General features: G+C 40.6%; 1 protein-coding gene across 1 annotated transcript in view; it reads left to right on the top strand.

The window, feature by feature from the left end:
- The window catches only part of LOC145439972 (titin-like), a 515,551-nt gene that overhangs the window by 40,239 nt on the left and 451,548 nt on the right, over window positions 1-23,764 (top strand). The gene's annotated exons all lie outside the window — the stretch shown is intronic.

Raw genomic sequence — 23,764 nt, 5'->3', positions numbered from 1 at the left:
ATTAAATTGTTTAAGAATAATAACGGTTTTGAGCTTGACATAGACAAGACATAGACAAGGCATATATAGCTCAGTGGCATAGGCTACTGTGACCGCGAAGCCATCATGCGACCGAGAATATCTTGGCGCGATTGACGCAAGATGAGTCTGATATCCAAATAAAGCATAATATTGCTGGTTATTATTATTATGTGTTCCACAAAAAGGAAGATTTGGTAATTTTCGACTTGCTTCCGTAGATGTAACAGTAAAATTTAGATTTAGTTTCAATCATGAAGTAATTTCTCGACGATAAACCATGATCATTGATATTTAAGCTTTCTTTGGTAAGAGCCGCAGGAAATTTTGTTGCCCGTCGCACGCAACCATAGGAGCGTATAGCTCTTGAGAATCATTGATCTATATCAGTGGTTCCCAACCTTTCTCCGTCCACGTACCATTTCAAGGTTTCAGGCAGTGCTCGCGTACCACCTACAACCACCATTTATGACGTCATAATCACGTACTTGACCCGTGCGAGGTTTAATAACAAATTTTATCCAACTAGGCATTATCAGCCAAGGTTGATCGGATGCATGGAATTGTCTTTCACTCCCGGTCACAAGTAGAACAACATAATGAAATAACAACAAACAGCAAAAGTCAATTTGGCGATGGCTGCATTTGTTAATTTGCCACTAGCTGGTCGGTGCGTGGCATATACGTTTGCTCGCAGTATAGGACACTATGCGCACAGAGCATCAAAACTTATGCATGGGCGCAGCAAGTCTGTTTCGTTTCTTCGACGTACCTTACCACGACGACGACGGCTTCAAAAACTCAAAATCAACCCCAACTGAAGTAATAACTCCCTTCGGTCGAAAAAAAAAACAGAATCTACTCGCGTACCACCTGGAAGACCTTCGCGTACCATTAGTGGTACGCGTACCACAGGTTGGGAACCTCTGATCTATATGAAGAACGTAGTTTCATCGCGATAATTGGAAAAGAAGGCTGGGACAGCCAGTGTGATAGCACCTGCAACTTTGTGAACTGAATATTTTGGATCAGTAAAATATATCATTATAACAAGTTATTTTAGACCTACCGTCTTCAAATACTGCTACCATACATTTATACATCTCAATAGTCATTGTCATCGATGACCAGGCCTTCTTCGGCCAAGACCTACATTTCATTGTAATTTTGAAGAATGGTAAAGTAACCAAACTATTGGGATTTCGTCTATTGGTACTGGTACTTGAAAATGCGACCAGAAACTGCTAATGGTGAGGAAAATTAGTATATTATAAATGCGAACCATTCGATATCACCAAACACAGTTATAGAAAGTTAGTTTAACAAGACTTTAACAAGAAGCTGAACAGTCAACACAATGACTTGGACTCGACTCGAGTCGTATAATTTCGTGACTCGGACTCGACCCTTTTTTCGCTGACTTGGACTCGGAATTGACTCGGTGGTGGATTAAAAATGACTCGAGTCAAAACTGTAAAAGTGAGATTGACTTGTGACTCGGTGCCTTGTGACTTGGTTACAACCATGCCGTCTTGCGTGCCAAACCGTTTTAATTTTGTCATATTGAACGTTTCAAGCAAGGGTTCCCACCAACCGCTTATTTTAAGCTAGTTGCGCCATCGGTTACGCCAGTGATTCTTAGAGCATTGGTCACGAAGGGTATAAATTTTGGTTGCTACCGCACTAGAACTACCGCCTAATGTATACGTATACGTAATATTTTCATCATTTAATTTTAGTCGAGTAATGATCGATTTTCTGTGGTTGCCGTGTTCGTTTCCAAGTCCACTGTGATCGGTACCATAGCTAATAAGTGATAGTGCTATCAAAGATGTTACGAGGATATGGCCAGATCAAGATGAAAAATATGTCCATCATACAAGTCGGTTTGATATCACATTTAGGTTGGTCTGACACTAGATTTGTCTGCAAAGCTCCAAAGATCGCGGTAAAATTATCGTTGCTCCAGATATATTGGAAAAACTTACACGTATCAGACGAAACTCAAATAATATATATTTTTGTGACAGTAACACGGTTCCAAAGTCTCATTTCGATACGGGACTCATTTTTACCTCTGCGGGTCTCATTTGATAGTTGCGCCTCATGCTGCGAGCGATAGACTATTCCGCGCCTGAGCAGTGTCGAACATTATGGCCAACATGCGACGATTATATTTTTAAGCTTTCATCGTTTCATCGCCGCAAATCATTTCGGCAGCACACACAACGCACGGCGTCGCATGGTCGCATGTTGCCCGAAGCGGTATGCCTATATGTCGTGACTCCTAGTGTGAAGATACCCATCGCCCAAATGCCAGTTCATAAAATAGTCATGCTCCCACAGAATGCAACTATACACTCCTAGACTGAAGCATACAAACGGTTTCATACAATACTAGGTGCCGGCATAGATATTTTGGGGGTTTCTCACAGCATAACCAAGTAATCAGAACCCTGTAACTCAAGAGTAAAAAAATCAAGATAAATAAAATTTGCCCAAAAGACTCTATTTTATGTTGATTTACGAAATAATTTTAGGTCGTCTACGAGCTTTTTCCATTTTGAAAACTTATGTTACACGTTTTTCTACACGTTTTGCTACAAACATTATTATAATATACCGTGTGCGTCAAATCATTTGGCGTGCCATGAAACATCATCTCGCGTGACACAAATGGCACGCGTGACGGGGATTGCCGACCTCCGGCATAGGCGGCGTCTTACAAAATCAGCGGCCTTGTCTGCCGCCAATCGTCAGCTCCCCGAGGTGACTATCGGAGGCGCCAAGTCCCTTGTCCGCCAACATTCGCGAACTCTTTCGCAGGAACTGTACGCATTTGAAGATAAAGGGATGCATTATAAGCGTTTCCATAGTTGCATTTCAACTAAATTCCCGTCAATGCATGCATATCGGCAATTTGAGGTCATCATGTTACGTCTGCAATCCGGCCACTGTAGGCTTAACGCTCATTTGTTTAGAATAGGATGTTCAGATACCCCGTTCTGTCTTCATTGTAATATGGCCGAAACCGTCGACCATTTTCTACTGAACTGTGCAATTCACGACTTATAACCTCTTGGTCCAACCGGAGCTATTAACCCATGTGGCTGAATTCGTGATATCATCTCGTAGAATCCTTGATTAAATCTTTGATCCGTATATAGCCGTGGATGAATTGCGTTTCAAAGTAACTTATACCAAAAGGTGATTACAGACCATGGCGCACCAGACCCTTACGGGAGATAAGCGCCACTACTAATTTTTACCATAATAATAATAATAACAAGTATGGAGTATTTGGTTGTATTAAGAAATTAATTAATAATGATTAATTATTACTTTAAATTAACCTAACTTCTGAACTGACGCACCACTACTGTGGATGCCTGCGAAACGATCTGGATATATTGCACCTGGACGTACCCGCCGTGGGACCAAGCGGATGACCCCAGAGGACTCCTCAACTCCGACCACACAGGAACACCAAAGAGAAGATATTTCTCAACATGGCGCCTGTGCAACACCGAACTGTGGCTCACAAAAAAGCTCTGCTGCAAAAGAAAAAAAGAAGAGACACAGATGGAGTAAAGAAGAGTATAAAGAAATAATGAGATGTTACTTCTTAGCCAAACTTGAAAACTCGGCAGGAGTAACCGAAGGAACTTTTCAAAAATGGAAAGAGAGAACAAACAACTCTCCAACCATGACTGCCAATACCCTGGCAACTATGAGACGCTGTGTAATGAAAAAATTATCAGAACAAGAACTCGCAGAAATCGAGAGCGAAATTTGTAACAAAAACACAGAAAACTCTGAGGCACTAGAACTTCAATTAGGCCAAGATAACCTGAATCCTCAACAACCACTTGAAGACCTGAACATCCCAGTGGTAGAATCACAAAACACCATCGGGCACCCGAATGAACCAACATCACCTAACGTTGATGACATGGACACGGAATTAGAATTGGAGATCAAAAATAAAATTATCGACCGAATGAACTCCACATTGGATATAAATGACAGAGTGAATTTACCTGACCTACAAATTACAAAGAAACTGAAAACTGATATTGCAGTAGCGAACAAAATTTTGACAGAAACCATACTACCTGCAATAAATGACAAAAAAGGAGAAAGACCACAATGTCCCTTAACGACAATCAACAACCTCATTTACAGCACTGCGGCAGTTATCTCGGAAAGGCACTGCAAAATACCAAGACCTGTCAACAAAAAAAGGGGAAGCCACACGCCAGCTTGGCAACGCAGAATTGAAAACAAAATCGCAAAACTAAGGTGTGATGTTGCGATACTCTCAGAACTAAAAAAAGGAAATGTTTCCCGCAAAGTAAAAAATAAAGTAAAAAAAATAGAACTGGAGCACCAAACAAAACTGCAGTCAACAGAAAAAGTGACAATGTTGCAAGAGGAATTAAAAATGAGAATATGCGCCAAAGCACAACGATTGAAACGATATAAAAAACGAGAAACACAATATCGCCAAAACTTGTTATTTACTCGCAAACCTGGCCAATTTTTCCGAATGATGAAACAAAAGTCAAACCACAAAATTACCAGCAGCAAAATTCCAGCCACTGCAGATCTGGAATCATTTTGGAAAGAAATATGGGAAACCGAAAAATTGCACAACTCAAATGCAACTTGGATACAAGACCTCCACACTGACCAACTACAAACACCAGAACAGCAATGGTCAGAAATCACAAAACAAGAAATCAAGGAGGCCCTAAAAAGTTCACTGAACTGGAAAGCAGCTGGTCCTGACCAGATCAAAAACTTTTGGCTAAAAAAACTAACTGCAACACATAATTACCTAGCGGCGATCTACAATGAGCTTTTATCCTCAACCAACTCGCACGAGATCCCAGCCTGGTTCACACAAGGGATCACCTATCTTATTCCAAAAAATGAAAACACCAGGGACCCCAAGAACTACAGGCCGATAACATGCCTGACAACCATGTACAAAACACTGACCAAAATCCTGGCAAAACGAAGCTACAAACACCTAGAAAACCTCCTTCCGCCTGAGCAGAAAGGATGCAAGGAAGGTGCCCTTGGCTGTAAGGACCACCTGCTCCTTGACAAAACCATTCTTGAAAACTGCAAGAGGAGACACACTAACCTCAGCATGGCATGGATAGACTACAAAAAAGCTTTCGATTCAGTCCCTCACACATGGATACTGAAAACAATGCGTATGTACAAAATGAATCCGATCATCATCAGATTTATTGAAGATTCAATGAAAAATTGGCATACCAAACTGTTGATCAAACATGACCAAGGCGAAACAGAAACCTGTACAATTCAGATACGGAATGGTATCTTTCAAGGCGACTCATTCTCACCGCTTCTATTCTGCCTCAGTTTAGCTCCACTCAGTGAGTTGCTGAGAAAAAATGAAACAGGATACGTGATGAAAAAAGCAGCAAACTCTGAAGGTCAAAAGATTCATCACCTTTTGTTCATGGATGATCTGAAACTGTACGCGAAATCCGATGCAGACCTGAATAACCAAATGAAAATTGTTCATGAGTTTTCGGAAGATATAAAAATGAAATTTGGCTTGGATAAATGCTCAAAACTTACCATACGACGTGGAAGAGTCACCAGCACTGGCGACATGAGCTTCAAACTGGGTGAAACCATAACAGAATTGAATGCCGAAGATCACTATAAATATCTAGGGATCTGTGAAAGCGACAATATTAAACATGCTGCAATGAAATCAAGTCTGAAAAAGGAATACATTAGCAGGCTCAAGTCAATTCTCAAAACTGAACTCAATTCCAAAAACAAAATCAATGCCATAAACAGTCTTGCAGTGCCTGTCTTGAGATATAGCTTTGGTGTGGTGAACTGGCGCAAAGATGAAATTAAAAAATTGGATACAAAGACAAGAAAATTGATGACAATGCACCACATGCATCACCCAAAATCTGATACACAAAGACTGTACATCCCCAGAAAAAAAGGTGGTCGAGGACTACAAGAAATTGAACAAACTTTCAAAACAGAAATCATCGGCTTGTCACAGTACATCAACAACAGCGAAAACATTTACTGCATACTCATTGCACAGGAAGACAAACAGCGCAAAACAAAATCTCTGAGCTATCGTCACGACAAGTACGTCAGAGAAGTCAACATGGAAACAGCTAACCTTTACACTGCTGAAAACACTGTTGCCAAACCCACAACAATAGCAAAAGCAGCACGAGTCCAGTACAAAAATGCAATGCTCAAAATGAGAGAAACGATATGGGAATCGATGCCTCTTCATGGACAGCACAAGAAGTTAACTTCACAGCCCCATGTAGACGAGCTTTCATGGACCTGGCTATCCAGCTCTGGCCTGAAACCGGCAAGCGAAGGATTCATTTTCGCAGCACAAGACCAATCGCTTCCTACAAAATACTATCGCAAAAGAATTCTGAAGCAAAACACGGACGGCAAATGCAGAATGTGCCACAACCAAAATGAAACTGTAGCACATCTCATGTCCGGCTGTGGTGCACTTGCAGCTACCGAATACACATGGAGACACAATAGGATTGGTCACTACATTCATCTTGAATTATGCAAACATTTTAACATCACCACTTCGACAAAAAATTGGTATGATTACAGCCCAGCACCAGTGACAGAAAACGAACAAGTAAAAATTCTGTGGGATGTACCAGTTATAACTGACCGCGAAATCAGGAGCAACCGCCCGGATATAATCGTCAAACTAAAAAAGAAAAGAGAATGCTTATTCATTGAACTGGCTGTCCCAGCTGATCACAACCTACTGCAAAAAGAATCAGAAAAATACTCTAAATACGCAGACCTCAAAATGGAATGTGAGAAAATGTGGCGATGCAAAATAAACATTGTACCGATAGTCATTGGTGCTACAGGGGTCGTGAGCAAAAAACTCATGAGGCATATCCAACAAATTCCGGGTAACGTTCGATTCGACATGATCCAGAAAATCACATTATTGGGCACTGTGCACATTCTTCGGAAGGCCTTGAATGCACCACTGGACTAAAATTACACTTGTGAATCACAGCATAACTTCTGTAATTTCGATTCTTCATCTTCAATCATCTCTACCTCTGCTCTGTAACCCTTGCCAATTCTTCATCTGCTGCAATTCTGTAATCTGACTTCTCCGTGTATTGCATAGGAATAACAATTTGAATGTATTACTGAAATTTTAAAAATTTACTCCAATCTCGCCATTTTCCTTTGGGGGCAGGTTGCTCCCCGGATTATGTGTGTATCTACCAGTTTTACTGTGAATAAAGAATATAATAATAACAATAAAAAAGTCTAGAAGTGACCCATGTTACATGTCGGTAAATACGGAATCTTAATGAACAATATAGGCCTGGTGTAAAATGACCAATGTAGCCGAAACACCATGAATAGGCCTATATATAACAGCAACCCATATGACCGGCGTGTAGGGTCCAATTATATGCGCGCGTAGTCCATTAGTCATCTTCCCGACGCAATTCTACATGGACGTGTAGGGCGTGAAGTGCAGGACTCTTCAACCGGGTGTATCGTACCCCCCAGGTGTACTAAAATCTTAAAAGGGTGTACCACTCAGATGGGGTGTACTGGGGTGTACCAGATCCGTATTAAAATGGACCAATTACTAGCTATCACAATATATAGGCAGGTTTACGATTCAGAACATGTTCACCGCGTCTGCAATATTGTACAATGCTCATATCAGCTTTACGTTGCTTGTAAATTACATTCCGTCATAAGTAAGTGCTTCTCATCATTTACGCGTTGGTAATTGACTTACCGGTTCCTTTCGAAGCAGCAGGAAAGGATTTTTGTCTTTGATGTTTTTTTGCGGCATATTCACCGACTCATGACATACATACACACGATCTGTGCATATGTATGGACAAGGACAAGGAAGGTACAGATATAGCCTTGTCATGCCTTTAAATCTTGCACCACCTCTCCACGCTAGTGCAGTATCACCCGAGCGCCAAGCGGGGAAGTCATGGATAGCAGTGTTACGAATCAAACCTTTTGTCTAACCCGGCCTGGGAACGAAACCCGCGACCTACCGATCAAGATGCCGGACCCTTCACCATTACGCTACCTTGTAACACGTCGGAGTTAACATGTGTTCAGCTTGCGATATCTGTCCATAACACCGGAGGAAAAAAAATTTGTTGACTATGATCAGACAATTGATTTCGACTAACTTTTGGGCGCTGAATTAAAAAATGACTTTTTCCCATACCCCCCTAAAAGTACTAATTTTAATATTATGTGTTCATTGTATAAAATGTTTCAAAAACCACAAGCAGCCGAAAGTAAATCAATAGACTTCAAATAAACATTTGCACTGCTTTATTTGATTTCTTTAAACTGATATTGTATCTGCAGGACAAATAAAGTGCGAGTTTCAGGGTTCAAATTTACGCTAATAACTCATAATTCCGTGGGTTATCTCGATTGATACTAGAGCAATAATAAGCTAACATTTGTAAGCTCCAATCTACTCTGGTATCCTACCCCAAACCTCTTCAGATATTGTGGGACTTTTTCTCCTTACCAATCGCTGACTATGCCAAGGTTTTCCAGGAAATTATTTCGATATTTTAGCTCTTTTTAATGCATTCTGTCCGAAATAAACTTATGGAAGTGGTACATGTGTGGCAGGGTGTCAGTTAGTAGTGTCTGGCCACTAAGAAACACAATATTTCAAAGCTGTCAGATATGATCCAATCGTGATTGTGATATTGCAACAATTCAACGTTTGTATTATTCACCAAGACTAACTGAGTGTGCATTTGTTACTGCGCCCAAGACGTTGCTATTTGGAGAATGCAACACTTTAGGATCCTTTTCGAGCTACCAATAGAGATTTGCCATTCACCTGAGTTGTAAATCACGATTCCTAACTGCTACCCCAGCAACCCATTATAACTGTATCATGCCAATGCCAGTGTCATGGCAATGCACAAAGCTACCAAAAGTGGCCCTTTGTTGAAAACGCCATTTCTCATGATCGAAAGTGAGATATATTCTTTCTCTTGTCAAGTAGGCTACTCTTCTCAATTCACACGGATACTAAAAGTTCCAAATATTTATATTCCAAGTCCCGACGCCTACGTAAGATCATTTAACTTGTGTTGATGGACTACTCTACGTTCTGAATCATCTTCGATTTCAAAATCTTCATCATTAGGCCTGCTATCCCTAAGATCTTTATCTTGATCCGAATTATCGAGCGTAGAGGAGTTTCAAGTTACACTGAATAAGCTGAATGAGCCATTGGACCGATAGCTGATAGTAGGCTAAATGTAATGTTTATTTTTTTGACCATATCCTGCAGTTTGCATTGAATATGATGTCTGAAATATTCTCGGATGATTGCATCCTCTAACCGAAAATGGGTGAAAGCATCAGCCTAGATCAGGGGTGGCCAATCTGCGGTCGTGGACACCTAATTCAATTAGTATGTGTTGGCGGCCGTCGACATGAAAATTGAATTTTTGAATAGACTCCCGAATCTTCAATAGATTTTAATCAACTTGAAAACGTGTCTTCCTCAAAAAAGAAATTTGTTCCTGCTGCGTTTGGGCGAATTGAATATCGTTCCACTATGCATCGACAATCCTGATGGGAGGTCAGGAAATGACAGCATGCAACAAAGTGATTAATTACAATTGGCCCATCAAAAGATATATCATCAAATATTCTAAAACACCACCTCCATCAACTCTACCGGGGAATATGATCACATGGGCTAAGAAAGGATAAATGTTTGATAGGAATATGTGAAACTACTAATATTATTGACGAAAGATATTCGCGTCTGCTCCAAGTATATGTGTTCGTAACATGATCACTCGCAATTTCGGTGCGTATAGTAAGTCGATATTACTAAATAGACTAGCCCGGAGCTCGCTGAAAATGGACACGGACAGTTTAAATGGGCATTTGGCGTCCAGTATGTTAATCACGAACTATATGCCTCTGGATTGCGGCCGTGGGCTACATGACTAATCGAAAAGCGGCGGTGTATACCAAAAAGGTTGGCCACCCTTAGCCTGGATCAATACCCTCGGCTATATAACTTATGTTATGATAAAACTGTGAATTTCTATATGGTATGGAAAAGTAATATGGCTAAATTCGTGAAAATTTGCATATTTGGGGCATATGTCGTAGCGCAAAAACTTGACGTGATAAAAGAAAACCAGCGGCATTTTTGCAATCAGCACGCCAAAATTAACCTAAATCAAGGGCAAAATCAAAGACAACAATTTTTCGTTTGAAATTGTTGGCCAGTGTAATGATTTTGAGGAAACCGCCGCGAGAGCTCACACAGTCACACATATTGAATTGTTTGGAACTTCCTAGCGAGATGCTTATAAATAGCGCAGCGTACACAATTGCAGGGGCGTAGCCAGGATGTCTCGGGGGTCGAGTTTGAGAACCACTGCGCTAGATGGTGGTCAAGTGACTTTTGCGCGGAGTAGGATTTTGCAATTCCAATAGGTTGCAGCCTTGTTCCCCCTGATTTTTTCAACAGGACAAAGTTGGCAAATCTGCAGACGTTAAGCAATAATTATGTGGCCCTCTACACATAATTAAATTAGCGTGTGTTGGAGATTGTCAGTAGGCAATTTCAATTACCGAACTGTTCCCCAAATCTTTCAGAGATTTTATTTAAACTTGAAAATTTTATTCACGCTTGGCGCGATTGAGGGTGACTTGAAGTTTTTGTTGTAAATATAATTGCGTAACCTATGAGCCCCACCGCACAAATGGGAAAAGGATGTACCCGTAATCGTGTGCGTGACCCCAATGAAGGTTATTCTTTTACGTTTGGGCCACAATACAATATATATTTCGACTGTGCCTACAATCCAAATATAACAGCATGCAACAAAGTGATTAATAGAAACCGGAACCATCATTAATTTTGCACCCAAAATTTTCAAACACACCCCTCCATCAGCTCTACCGCGTTAATCTGATCACGTGGGCTAATAATGCATAAATATCTGACAGTAAATATGAAACGACCAACATTATCGACGAAATTAATTTTTCAGATGGAATTTTTTTTTTGCGCTCCGCGCGACTGAGATTGCAGTCCAGATACCTTTCTTGAGCATTTATATACTCCCGATATTGGTGCGGAGCTATACGCATGCGGGGGTGTTCTGTTGCTTGAATGAAAAACTTTTACCGTTAGGTATATATCAAGAAATCAGTGACGGCACAGAACACCACATGGGCTCTCGGTGGTGCGAAATTCTCAGTAGTCAATTTGCCATTAGTATATATGTTGGAGGTTTACGTAGGCTCCTCCTCGCCACCTCATCCGCGTATACGATGTCTTACAAAAAGCCTAGAGGTGGGCCGTGCTATAAGTCGGCAGTTACGGGAAATAATGAACAATATCGGCCTGGTGAAAATGACCATAGTAGTCGACACACACCACGAATACCACAAAACAAACCATGAGTATATGCGTCCAAATGGGCCATGACAAGTCTCCACCGGAATGCGGCCGTATGTAATATATGGAATCGAAGTACGCCCATGAATAGCAAAAGTTTGAATATCCCTGTTCAGGCTTACTATATGGAATCAGTGTGTAATGTGGTCAGGGGTGTACGAGATTCGAGTAAACGCTAAAAGGGTGTACCACGACGAAAAAGGTTGAAGAGCACTGGTGTCGTGCGTAAATCACATCGTTACAGTGGGTCGGGCGACTCCAGAATTCCTACCTAAGCACTGGAGGTGGAGGACTGTGCTACAAGTCAGCAGCTATGGAATAAAAATGAAGAATATTGGCCTGGTGTATATGGCCATAGTAGTCGACAAATATCAGGGGTGGACACGGGTGGAAATACACACTCTTGCGCACCCTACAATTTCGACAGTATAGTCACTTACGATTAACAGAAACTACTTATTAGTGTACTTTCAAGGCCGTCATTTTTACTTACGTTGGATGGCACTCAAAGAAGACATATTTATAAACATAATTTGAGTCGTACTTGGTTCCGCACGGACCGTATAATCTCTTCTTACAATCAGAGGATTTGCCAGAAGACTCAGCACAACCATGCCTCGGCTATAGCGATTGTGATTTCCTAACTCACGTGTCCTCAATAGCGTATAATGCCATCAAGAAATTTAATTGTCATCGTGTATGAGGCATGTACTCGATTGAGAATCATGTGTGAATACAAGCAGACTTGAAAAATTTGAAAGAAATGTCCTGATTACTTCAACTTGGAGGTCGTTGCACTGCGACATTTGAACTACACCCAAGCGCATTATCATTTCGCAGAGCAGTTTATATTTACCATTACCACTCCCATCTATTTGCTAAGAAAACGTTGAAATTCATAAATATTGATTGGGTGATGATTAACCCGGTATTTCCAGTGTATGTTATCGCGCTGTTTGCTTAACGCTGGAGAATTGAGGATGTCGTTATGCCCATGATGGCGGACGGGCTGCGTTGATTGGACGAGAGTTAAAATTGAATTCGTGGAGTGAGTTTACCGTGATTAATGACCGCGTCTACTTCAGAAAGAAACCTGTCTAATACTGCATGTAATCAACTCACCGCCAATACCGGTGTTCCTATGTGCTTCACGACGCTTCTATTGCACACAGCCTTGAGTGTTAAGTCAATTCGATGGTCGTAGTGGTTAGTGAAATACTGTTGGCAATCATTACTGTATGGCTTTGGCTGGGAGCCATATCGGACGTTGGCCGATGAAGCTTTATTTAATTTTCTGAAAGATCCTTATTTCGCTGCTTGGCGGCAAGCCAATGTTCGTGCATACACTGTCCCCGTACCCACCCTCAATCAGATGACGTTATATAAATCGCGACGTATGGTCTAATTAGATTGTTATGTGTATTCACGAATGTAAATTTTGATATTGGTGCAGCACTTTACCGCGTCCTTGCCCAATGTCAATGCCAATGACCACACAATTACTAGGCTCCAGTCTCAGCTGAAACTTGTAAGATGTTTGGTTGTTGATTCCTACTTGATCGCGAATGCTTACCCTGAGCCCACAAAGGGACACGAACATTGTGAAATGTAGATGTTTTATCTGGATTGCGAGTCAAAATAATTATACAAGCTCCATAAACGAACAGACCGTTGGTGGTCTGTCGTGGTTTGTCACGAAATGCGCAAAGCTTTCGGAGACTAAGTTTGAGTATTTCGCATGCGATTTTTTTATAACAGTGCGCCTCACGGCCTGTACCTCCCACAAAACTAAGTATGGCTATTGTCTAGACAACCTACAAATTGTACCACGGTCCGGTGCATATACTGTAAACTGTGAAAATCAATTAATACGGTATTATGTACGTTCTCTATAGCGTGTATGTATAGTTTGCGGACCATAAGCTACATGAAGACTGGAAAAACGAATTGAATGTAGTTAACTTTGTGAAAAGTGGGTCATTAACTGTATCCGTTAACTATCAAACGTTATTCAAATTATTTGTAATTCGAAACGTGTACTCAGATGTACCAGCAATAAGGCAACAATAAAACATTGAATAATGACCTCGATGTTCCACCATATCACCATATATTGCGATGTTTTGGGATCATGGATGAGTCACGCGTGGATGACTTATTCATGCGTGTTTACGTGATCCTGGAGCAGGAAACGTAGTGTACAAGCTGCGTACTCCAAACTATTTAGTAGGGATAGTGTGAACGTGAGGTTCACGTTCGCGTTCTGTGTGTGAACCATCGAAATTTAGAGGTTCACGTTCACAAACGAACCTTGGTAGGTTCTGCACTGTGAACCTTTTCATATATATTACAATTTTCACTTCATTATAATATCTTTGGTTGAAATTTATTGCATTTCAACTGCGAGCAATTCTATGCATGGCGCTGGCAGCATAGAAAATCAACACTAAACGAACATGCACCTTGACAATCTCAAAAATTTTACTTGCTTTGTTACAAAAGTTTGCTCGAAATATTCAGCTTTCCGTTTGTGAATATGTAGTGACTCTCTGCTGTGAGCTTGACCAGCAATGATACAACATCAAGAGCGAAATACACTACACGTAGTCAGCGAATGATGCTTATTTAACCATTCAATGGAATTGATATCGTTGTCTGATGTAAAAAGATCTAGCAGGTATACGGGGTCAATCTTGACTCCATAAGTCTATTGTATCATAAAAACAAAATCCGTGCGTTGGCTACAATGTATAACCTGTTAATGGGGTAATATCGGTAGCGAGTATAGAAACCCGTTTTACACTATGCTCAATATCAACGTCGCAATACCCAGACGCCGAATATATTGTCCGGTCTGGCCTAGACTGTTAAGGCGTAAGCTTATATACCCCTGCAAGTCCTCGTAGAAATTGATGGCAAAGCGGCGGAAGATATTGATTTTATGGGATTATTATAATAACATTTGATTGCCCCGGTTGATACATTTGGCGACGTCTAAAACGTCAATATGTACTTCAGCATTGTGACATTATGTGACCCGAGTCATCGCTAGGTATCGTGTACATTAATATCGGCTATCACTTCACCGAAATGTAGGGTTGGAATTAGCAATATGACGCCGCGTCACGTCATGAGATTCACGTTCGCGTTCACACAGAACCTTTCAAAAAGGTTCGCGTTCACACGAACCTGAACCTTTCACAGGTTCACACCATCCCTACTATTTAGCATTATAACCTTATTTTTAATTTTTCACTCGGCGTGTCTGTGTCTGCCGGTGTGCAAGGTGCACCCTATGTGTGGGGTGCCCCGATGCCAAAGGGTATATACGGGATCATAAGAATCATTACGCTCTTGTCTAAAGTGACTTACGAAAGTGCTGACCTTATTTTATTAGTCAGCTACTGAAATAGGTGTCACTTTAGAGCGCGGCGATGCTGACATCTTTTATAATATATAATATGAAACTTAAATAATAACTAGTTCAATTTCTACGGATTCAGCAAGTGCCAAGTGAAAATGATAATTTTTTTCATCAGCTCACGTCCAGGGGAAACTGTAGCGGCCGATTATGGAAAGGAATGCATGAGTTCGTCACACAACAAGTTTAAGTGTGCCCCGCACCGCAAAATGTTGAAGGGCACTGGTTTAAGGAATGATTTGTGGGGTTGCCGTTTGCTCTTACTCAGTTAACTGATTGGGTCTTGCGCATGTTGGTGCGATAAGAGCGTTTTAAAACTTGACTGTTATTATAATGAATGCATGTTTCTAGCGGTGGTACGGACGCTCTGTCCACACTTCCGTTCGGTATGTGAACCTTGATTCGCAAAGGAACCATGTAAGGTTCTACGCTGCTATACATTCTACCCTTTTGAGAAATACGCATTTCGGGCCTAACCCAACCACCAATGATAATATTTATACATCGCCCGAATATATTTATATATCTTTTCATTGTCGATCTTATATCCAATCATGTGACTGTTAAATTTTAATGACGGCGAGTCTATTTTCCCCTCACCGTGGGATCCCATGCTTATTCCAACACTTGCAAGTCTTGCTTCGCATGAATTTTGGTTAGGTCCACGTACTGAGTTGAAGTTACGCGGTGGTATTGGAAGGTGAGCGGTGAATTCTATTTTCAGAGACGACGGAGCTTGTTTCGTGACTGCAAGGTGAAATGTTTATTCGGTTATGGATATAGCACCGAGAAGAGGTCACCGAAGACTGCCACCGAATTCGCATTTGTAATTGAACATGGGAAGGAAATTGTAGAATTCCAAAGGCTTTTGCTAATATGCTGTAGGTCTTGGTTTTGTAAACGATTTCGAAAGGCATTCGGACTAGACTGATTGGAAACTATATTTTAGGAGCATCCTTTGATATGCTTGGGAATTGTGGCTTTATCTCACTCCCGCATGAAATGAGATTCACAGCAATAAAATTTGTTGACTGGTAAGCGTCTCCGTTAAATCCTAGAGGATTATAGTCAGGTAAAATGAAACATCATCAAAGTATTTGTAATAAACAAGGTCTAGCTTGAAATGAAAATGTAGTTTTCCGTGTCGCGATAAAGCAACTTTAGTTTTCAAGAGCCCGCGGTTTTAACGTGTCTAGGCGAGGCCGGTTGCTGTGTTTCGATATTACAGAACATGAAGCGTAAGCACCGAGCTAAGCAAACACGATGCTACCTGGTAACCAATCAAGTCGCAATAAATTATCTTTCGATATCAAATCGTTACAAAAAAGTGAGATGCTCTGGGCGTATCCTTATTTCCGTCGTCCATCTCCTACTCCTTATGATATTAGAGCGTGTTTGCCCACTCTACGCTTTGGTATCTGGTTGTACATTAACGCAGAGTCATTAGTGTATGGTTGGATGTGTTTGCAGAAGCGACGGTTTTTAATTACCGTTGGGTTTACCAAACCCACTAAGACAATACGGTTAACTGTCATTCTAGCTACAAAACAGCGCGCACGGTGCGTCTTGGCACTTTGCTTGGTTATTACAAACGCGCTGGTTGACGGACAAGCCCTTGCCGTGGTGGGATGGCGGAAAAGCGAAACAGAAAAAAGTCCACATCATAAACGCTTATAAGAGTTGACTTCTCAATCATACTTGATCAGTTTTGCGAAGGAGCCGAAGCAATATCAGGATGTGCTGTTATACGTGGCGGAATTAACAGTCATTCTGAATTGTCCCAGCTTCTTCCGCGCTTTCTACAAGTATATACTACCTTACGCCACAATCTCAATGATTGAGTGTTATGGAGTTGGCTTTCTAGAATATAGTATAGTTGATTAAAGTCGTAGAAGTAATATCTGAGATTGTCTAACCTTGCAGGATCTTCATAGCTATTAGGCTTAAAGGCATTTTGTCGAGATTCCCTTCACAACCTTGTTACTTGGGTTGGCCGTAGTTGTCATTTTATGCAGAGCTCCATTGTCAATAACCTGTGCGTTCCGTTGATGAAATATGTCTTGGACCAATCCGTACGCATCAAAACTCCATGTAAATGGGTAGCTACGGCTGCATGTCGTAGCTAATATTGCTTACGAGGTCAATAGCATTAATATAAATGACTGAATCGCATTAATACAAATAACTGAATCGCATTTTTAGATAGCGGTATTCGTAGAGAATAAAATAGAGTTATAATTGAACCATGAAACACTCGTAGCCGACAAAGGATACGCCATTGCTGTGTGAAGCATGTGTTGAAATAAACAGCGAGGACCGTAGGATCATGATATCGACCGAGTGCGCAAAGGTGAAAAAATACGAAACTCATTCATAGCAGGTTCGTATCTACCAGTTCTCATATCATAGATGCCCAGCAAAAAAATTCATGATAGAACCATTCTTTCCGTTCAATAGGCCGAAGGTTTATATGCTTATTGGGTTATCGCGACTCGCTAGTGTTTGACTGTTCAATATTTGTCAGATTCCGCGGGTTCCGTTCGAAATGGGTTATCGCCATGACGTATTTGCTTCCAATGACGTCAGGGATCGAACTATCAATGAAACGCGGCCACTCGACGTGAATAGCCAACCGGCCAATGCAAGAAAGAAAGAACGAACCAACCATCGACATCCGCTGCTTGGCACTTTCTATTGAATTTCAGACATCTAGGCAAAAGACTATGCACATACATACAAGTCTCTCCTCGTAAAACCTTATTGGAATTTTTCATTTCCATAGTTTGCTCTATAGCACAAATACATTTTAACAGCCTCTTCTTGAAAGTGGAGTTACTGTGATGCTTACAAGCATTGAAAACGCAGGACCTGTATAGTGGACGTACATACACTCTTACATAGATGACTTGTGTAGATAGATGTGTTACGACAATTCAATATCAAATAGTGGCATCATTGCAGCGAATATTAAGCGCTATATTTCGTCATGTGGTCACCAACTGATAAATGAGATTTACAGTGCAGTGAGATTTACTGCTGGTAAATTTGGCGAAACATTGGTGATGTTTGATTTGGGCGAAGCGCGGGAAAGCCGACGGTTTCAAGGATCGGTTGATAAGTTACTTATTAAAAACAACAGAACGCGTAAACACTCATATGCCATCATACCTTCGCGTCCACCGAGCATGCCAATGTAACGTTAGCGAAATAGTTGCGAGAACTCAATCTGAGAAGAGGCTAACAAAATAAATATAGTGAGGAAATATGATCGGAAAAGAATAACCTCTCTCCTATTCTGGAACTAGGATGGATACCAAACCCAACTGTAGCATTCATACACTATCCATTTTTGTCCATGAATGTCGTCCTTAAGCGATCAGGATATTCAGAAGTAACCTTATTCCCCATCACCCGATGTCAATGATGAATATATCCTCACTAAGACTGTCGTCGCTATCGAATAGTTCTAACAAACACGGTAAACGGTTCGTATGCATGTTGAGTTGGCAAAAATTAAAACTGAGTTGTTACAGCGAATCGCAATCCAATCTTCAATCTAGACCTCTTCGTTGGAAGGGCAAGATCGGTGGCTAGCGTCACAATATCGCACAGGCACATATGTAAGTGGAACTGTCAAATATAAATCACATATGTTCAAGTTTTGATATATTAATAAGCACGACAGACAGCGATACACATCGCTTTTTAAATTACTCAGAAATCAAACTAATCATGTAATCTATGTGTACAACAGTAAATGTACAAGACGTGAAATTCAATAGGCGAGAAAGATTGAGGCTAGTAGACGCTCTACGGTTTCAAGTGTCGAAGCGACTCATGCCGGAACAGAAATTACTAATTTAAAAAAGCGCTGAATTCCAGGACTTGAATAGGACTCTCTAGGAATATGAATAACACGTAGTCTATTTTTGTGTTTGATGTTTTTTCGCGGCATATACACCGACTCATGATATACATACACAGTACACACATCAACACGATCTGTGCATATGCGCACCATACGCCTGTGCATATGCATGACATGAGTGCGTGATGTACATATGCCACTGGACAATGAAGATGCAGATGTAGCCTTGTACGGTTTTCTAAGTCTTGCACCACCTTCCATGCTATTCCGGTGATGCTGAGCGGCAAGAGGGGGAATCATGGATATCAGTGTTACTGATCAGGTCTATGGTCTGACCCGGGCGGGGATCCAACCCACGACCTACAGATCAAGAAGCTATCTTGTCGGCATATCTTGCGATATCCTCGAATTTCGTGCTCCATGCAACATTCTACCTGCGACACATTATTACGAAGAAGTTTCCCGCCATTGATCGATATGCGAACCATCCATATTTAGATGTGATTTTTCGCAAAGAAGCCTTTGTGCAATAAACAGAAATAGTGCGTATCGATATTTCCCATTCAGTAGGTGATATGCGCAAAGAGAGCCTAGATATCGTAGTGGTAGAGCGATTTTACTATTGGTAGGTTCCCAAAATCCAATTGCTAATTAACGAAAAATTAATTTGACACTGAATTGCTGGAAATGAGTCATCGAAATTGAAATAGTCTCGTTAAAACGATGGTGATATATATTAGCAAAGAAAATACTTTTAAGACCGAAATCGGGCACTATGAAGAGAAAATGAACTGACGCACAGGTGAAATACAGCAAAATGTACTTCCCATCAGGTTAATATCGATACTCGAAGGTATCTTTTGTCGCATCGATGTAGATATGACGACGTTGTGGCTGTTTTCTTCGCAATGCGTTATGATCTTTGCTTTCCACGACTCCTTTATACCTCTACAAGGCGAATTACGAATGCTAAGGCATTATTTTCGAATTTTAGCGGATCCGCATCATCATAGGGCACATAGGCCATTTATATGTACCGTAGTAAACTCGCGCCAACCAACAATGGGATGTTTGAGGTATGTCAGTCATATTACCAGTTGGCAGTCATGTTACCAGTTGGTTCCGTGCCTTTTCTTCAGCAGTCAGAGAGCTTGGGCCGTCGATAGACAGTTCAATACACCACAAGATTGTGATCCAACGAAAAGATTAGCGGTAAGCAAACATTGCACAGGGAGTTCAACATGGCGTATCTACGGGGTCGTTGTCTTAAATACCAAAACACGAGACCAACATCGCTATCAACCTAATTATGACCTGAGATTCCTTGAACATCGAATCGCGAGATACTCGGGTTGGATACTCGGGTCTGGAGAATTCTACCGCAGGATATCGGGAAAAACAATAGTCATAATACGTTGTGAAGACAACATCCACAAGATCATTTGCTCTGATTACGTGAAATTCACACTGGTGCGACAAAAGATATCGCTTTAAGTCTGGGAAATATATTTTCCTGTATTTTACCTACTTGGCAACTTATTTTCTCGTTTTCAGGGGGCTCTTTCAATGCAGTTCCAGCTTATCGGTGTTACATTGATTTTTCACGCAACAATTCTGTCTGGCAAAACGTGAGTGAAGCTGAGAAGCCAAACAGTCCTGTTGCGTCATAATGACAAAACTCAACAACAATGCAAATTTCTAGACTGATTTTAGGGGTTCCAGAGCCAGGAACAGAACATAATTTATATTTTCGTGATCAGTACATCACCTGCTTTCCATTGATACCCGATCTATCGGATATTGCGCTCGACAAGCCGGTCAAAAATGGCCATAAAGTGAAATTTGGCGAAATAAAAAGTATGACGTCACGTTACCCAAATGCAGTGAGCCGTTCACTCTCGCTGTGTCCACCCCATATAGGACACTATGGTTTCATCCGTGCATTCATCGCCACCTAGCGTATATTTCAGATATCATTCACCCTTGCCCGTCTTGAGCACCACCCTGTGGAGCATCCTGGCAAAATAGCGTAGCCTTATGTCAAAATAGCTAGTCTCAGACAGCGAGGCATTGAAAATAGTGAACATATTTCAATTCTATCTTCACGAACTGCTTGCTTTTATCATGAACCTTACTCCGTTGATGTCAACGACACGGAAACTGTAGATATGAACCGCTCTTGCTGTTATACGCTGTTACCATGACATATAGGTATTGGGGATATCGTATGATTTAGGCGAGATTTGTTCATAAATTTGGACAATGCACTATATCAGTGGTTCTTAATCCTTTACTAACTCGCGGAACCCTCACGGTATAGTTAATAAACAAGGCTTCGCGAAACCTCACATATTCGCTGAGTCATCAAAAACAAAAATGACAACAATATACAAATAACTAGACATCTAATACATAGATTACTGGTTCACAAAATGATCTGTTCACTAATAGATTGTTAAAAAGATCGCGAAATCATTATAATTTTCACACAAAACGAAAACATTATAACTGGGCGATTTCTTGGACCTAAAAAACGGAAGATTTTGACCTAAAAATTTTTTTTTGACCCCCCCAAAATAAATTTTGACCAAATTTTGACCTCACGTATGAAAATCAGGTGTCTTCGCATATAATGGTAAAATTGTACTATTAATCTTCATTTCTACTTGGAACTGTCTGTCCTTACGAAGTAGTTTAGCATGGAAAAACGTTGTTGTCTTGAAAACTGACAAATATTTACGTGAAAAAACTTTATTTTAACGAAATCTGGCCTTTGAAGAATTCCAGTAGTTACATCACGTGTTATGGTAGAAATAATTAAAATTTGTTGTAGTACAGCAGCGAAAGATACTTTGCTAAATTATCGCGTAGAAGGTGTCTGTCCTTTTTGCCAAGAATGGAGAAAGAACAGGGTCACCGGTAGCAGTTGTTGGCTGGCAACACTGAAGTTGTGCCTACACTGCCGGTGACACACCGTGTTGCTTCATGCTGTCAATGTTGTCTACATCACCATTTTTCATCTTACGCTTCTTGATCTAAGAGACAATACCCACGAAGTCATGCATCAGTTAAAGGATATTGCGGTACGTTGAGCTTAACACCATGTCAACCTATTTGTTTCATTTGACCGTTTATGAGTCACAATGAACAGACAATGAACCGTCTACTACGGTAGGCCTATGAGGCAGGCTACAAGCTGTAAAATATCAAATGGTAAGTTCACCGACAGTGCAATATCTACGATACGAACGAAATGCGGGATCAATAAAATTTTGACTTTGTAAACAATTTTGAGAAAATTTTGGTTTATTTTGACATGTCAAAAAAATCGCCCTAATTATAACGAATATTCATGGAAAATCAGCGATTCTTCTGTTGTTCCAATCCAGAAATTCGAGTCTTCGCCTGGGAAAGTGGCATCGTATTGTTATTTGCTACGGCAAAATGCACGTACCATTTGCTCAATTACAAATGAACAAATGAGCTAGAATAGACATTGCAGGAGGATGTCGTTTCGATTCGAATCCCAATCTCATCTGCGTACGCCACTGCACAAGACGTACCGTCACAACAGACAACTAAACGGGACTAATTGAGTGTACCCGCAATGATGGCCAAGACGGGTATATCCTCACAAATCATATGTATGAGTTGGGGTGTGTGTCGTGACCTCAACGGAACCCCTGAGACTGGCTTACGATACACCGGTTCAGAACCATTGATATATATTTATATTTAGAATATATACATTGTGCATATTTACCGTCATTTGTAACTACTTTAAAATGTGCGTGGTCTACATGCTCTCCATGACTTGGATTTCCATAAATGTGATATTATCCATGCTACCGATTCAATGATGCAAGATTCTATGCCACTCCTTGCTACCTACACATGTTATGGTTGCATTTACACGGGCTGTTCATTCCCCGGAAAGGTACCAAAATATGAACCACCGACCGGATGAAATATCTAAGCGTTTCCGAAGCAAAATATAGCAATTACTCAAGACATATCAGGATGCCAACACGACATGTGTAAAATTAGAACAATTTGTTCATGAAATAGATCGGAATCAAAGCTTTTATTTTGACCTTATTCGCGAGCAGATATGCCAATGTCCGGTGTTCAATACATAGATGAAATGTGACCTCCCTATAGTTAATTCAAACCGTCGATAGTAGATTAATTCGCAATTGCCGGTTGTGGGGGCAATTATGTATCGAGAGCGTACCTTTTGGTTTTTCGGTTGCGAAGGTATGCCGTAATTTGATGTTGCATTTTGAAACATTTAATTATTAATTACGGCAATGCATGCAAATTATTTACGGTATTCTGTGGTTAAAAGTTAGGATTCATATGGAATATGCTTATATTGTTCACAGTATAGTTAACAAAAACAACCCCAGATCATTCTTTGGCCATATACTGTCTTGTTGCATATTGAAGTAATAATTCTTTTTTCTTCATTTCGTTGAATTGTCGGCTACTTACTACCTGGCTGCACGGTAGGTTACATTGGTAATACTAAAATCCCACAGCCATCACGAATTGCAGTAATTAAGATAACATAATATATTTTGATAGGAAGTTGAAATTATTGATAAATGTGGAATTAGTTGATTGGTTTCGGTTCGACCCCTTATTTCTCTTAACGCTGTATTTACAATCTAATATTCGCTTTGGGCGGTGCCAGGGCTGGTGGTAAAGAGATAAGATTAAAAGTTTTTATGTAATCATTAAAGACGACGCTGTTCCTTACCCAAGAAAATCTATCATATGACATTTCAGGTATAGATACCATATAGGCTACTCATAAACGTAATAGCATATATGTTACATATATACAATATATATGTTTAAAATCCAACTATCGAAGATGATGTGAAATCCTTTACAACGAAACTCATAGACAAGACTATAATTATAT

The sequence above is a fragment of the Botryllus schlosseri genome, chromosome 5 (genome assembly GCF_051294905.1).
Source record: "Botryllus schlosseri isolate E-star chromosome 5, Bs_hap1, whole genome shotgun sequence".
NCBI lineage: Eukaryota > Metazoa > Chordata > Ascidiacea > Stolidobranchia > Styelidae > Botryllus > Botryllus schlosseri.
Note: the sequence above shows the minus strand (reverse complement) of the source record. Positions and strands in the feature narration are given on the sequence as shown.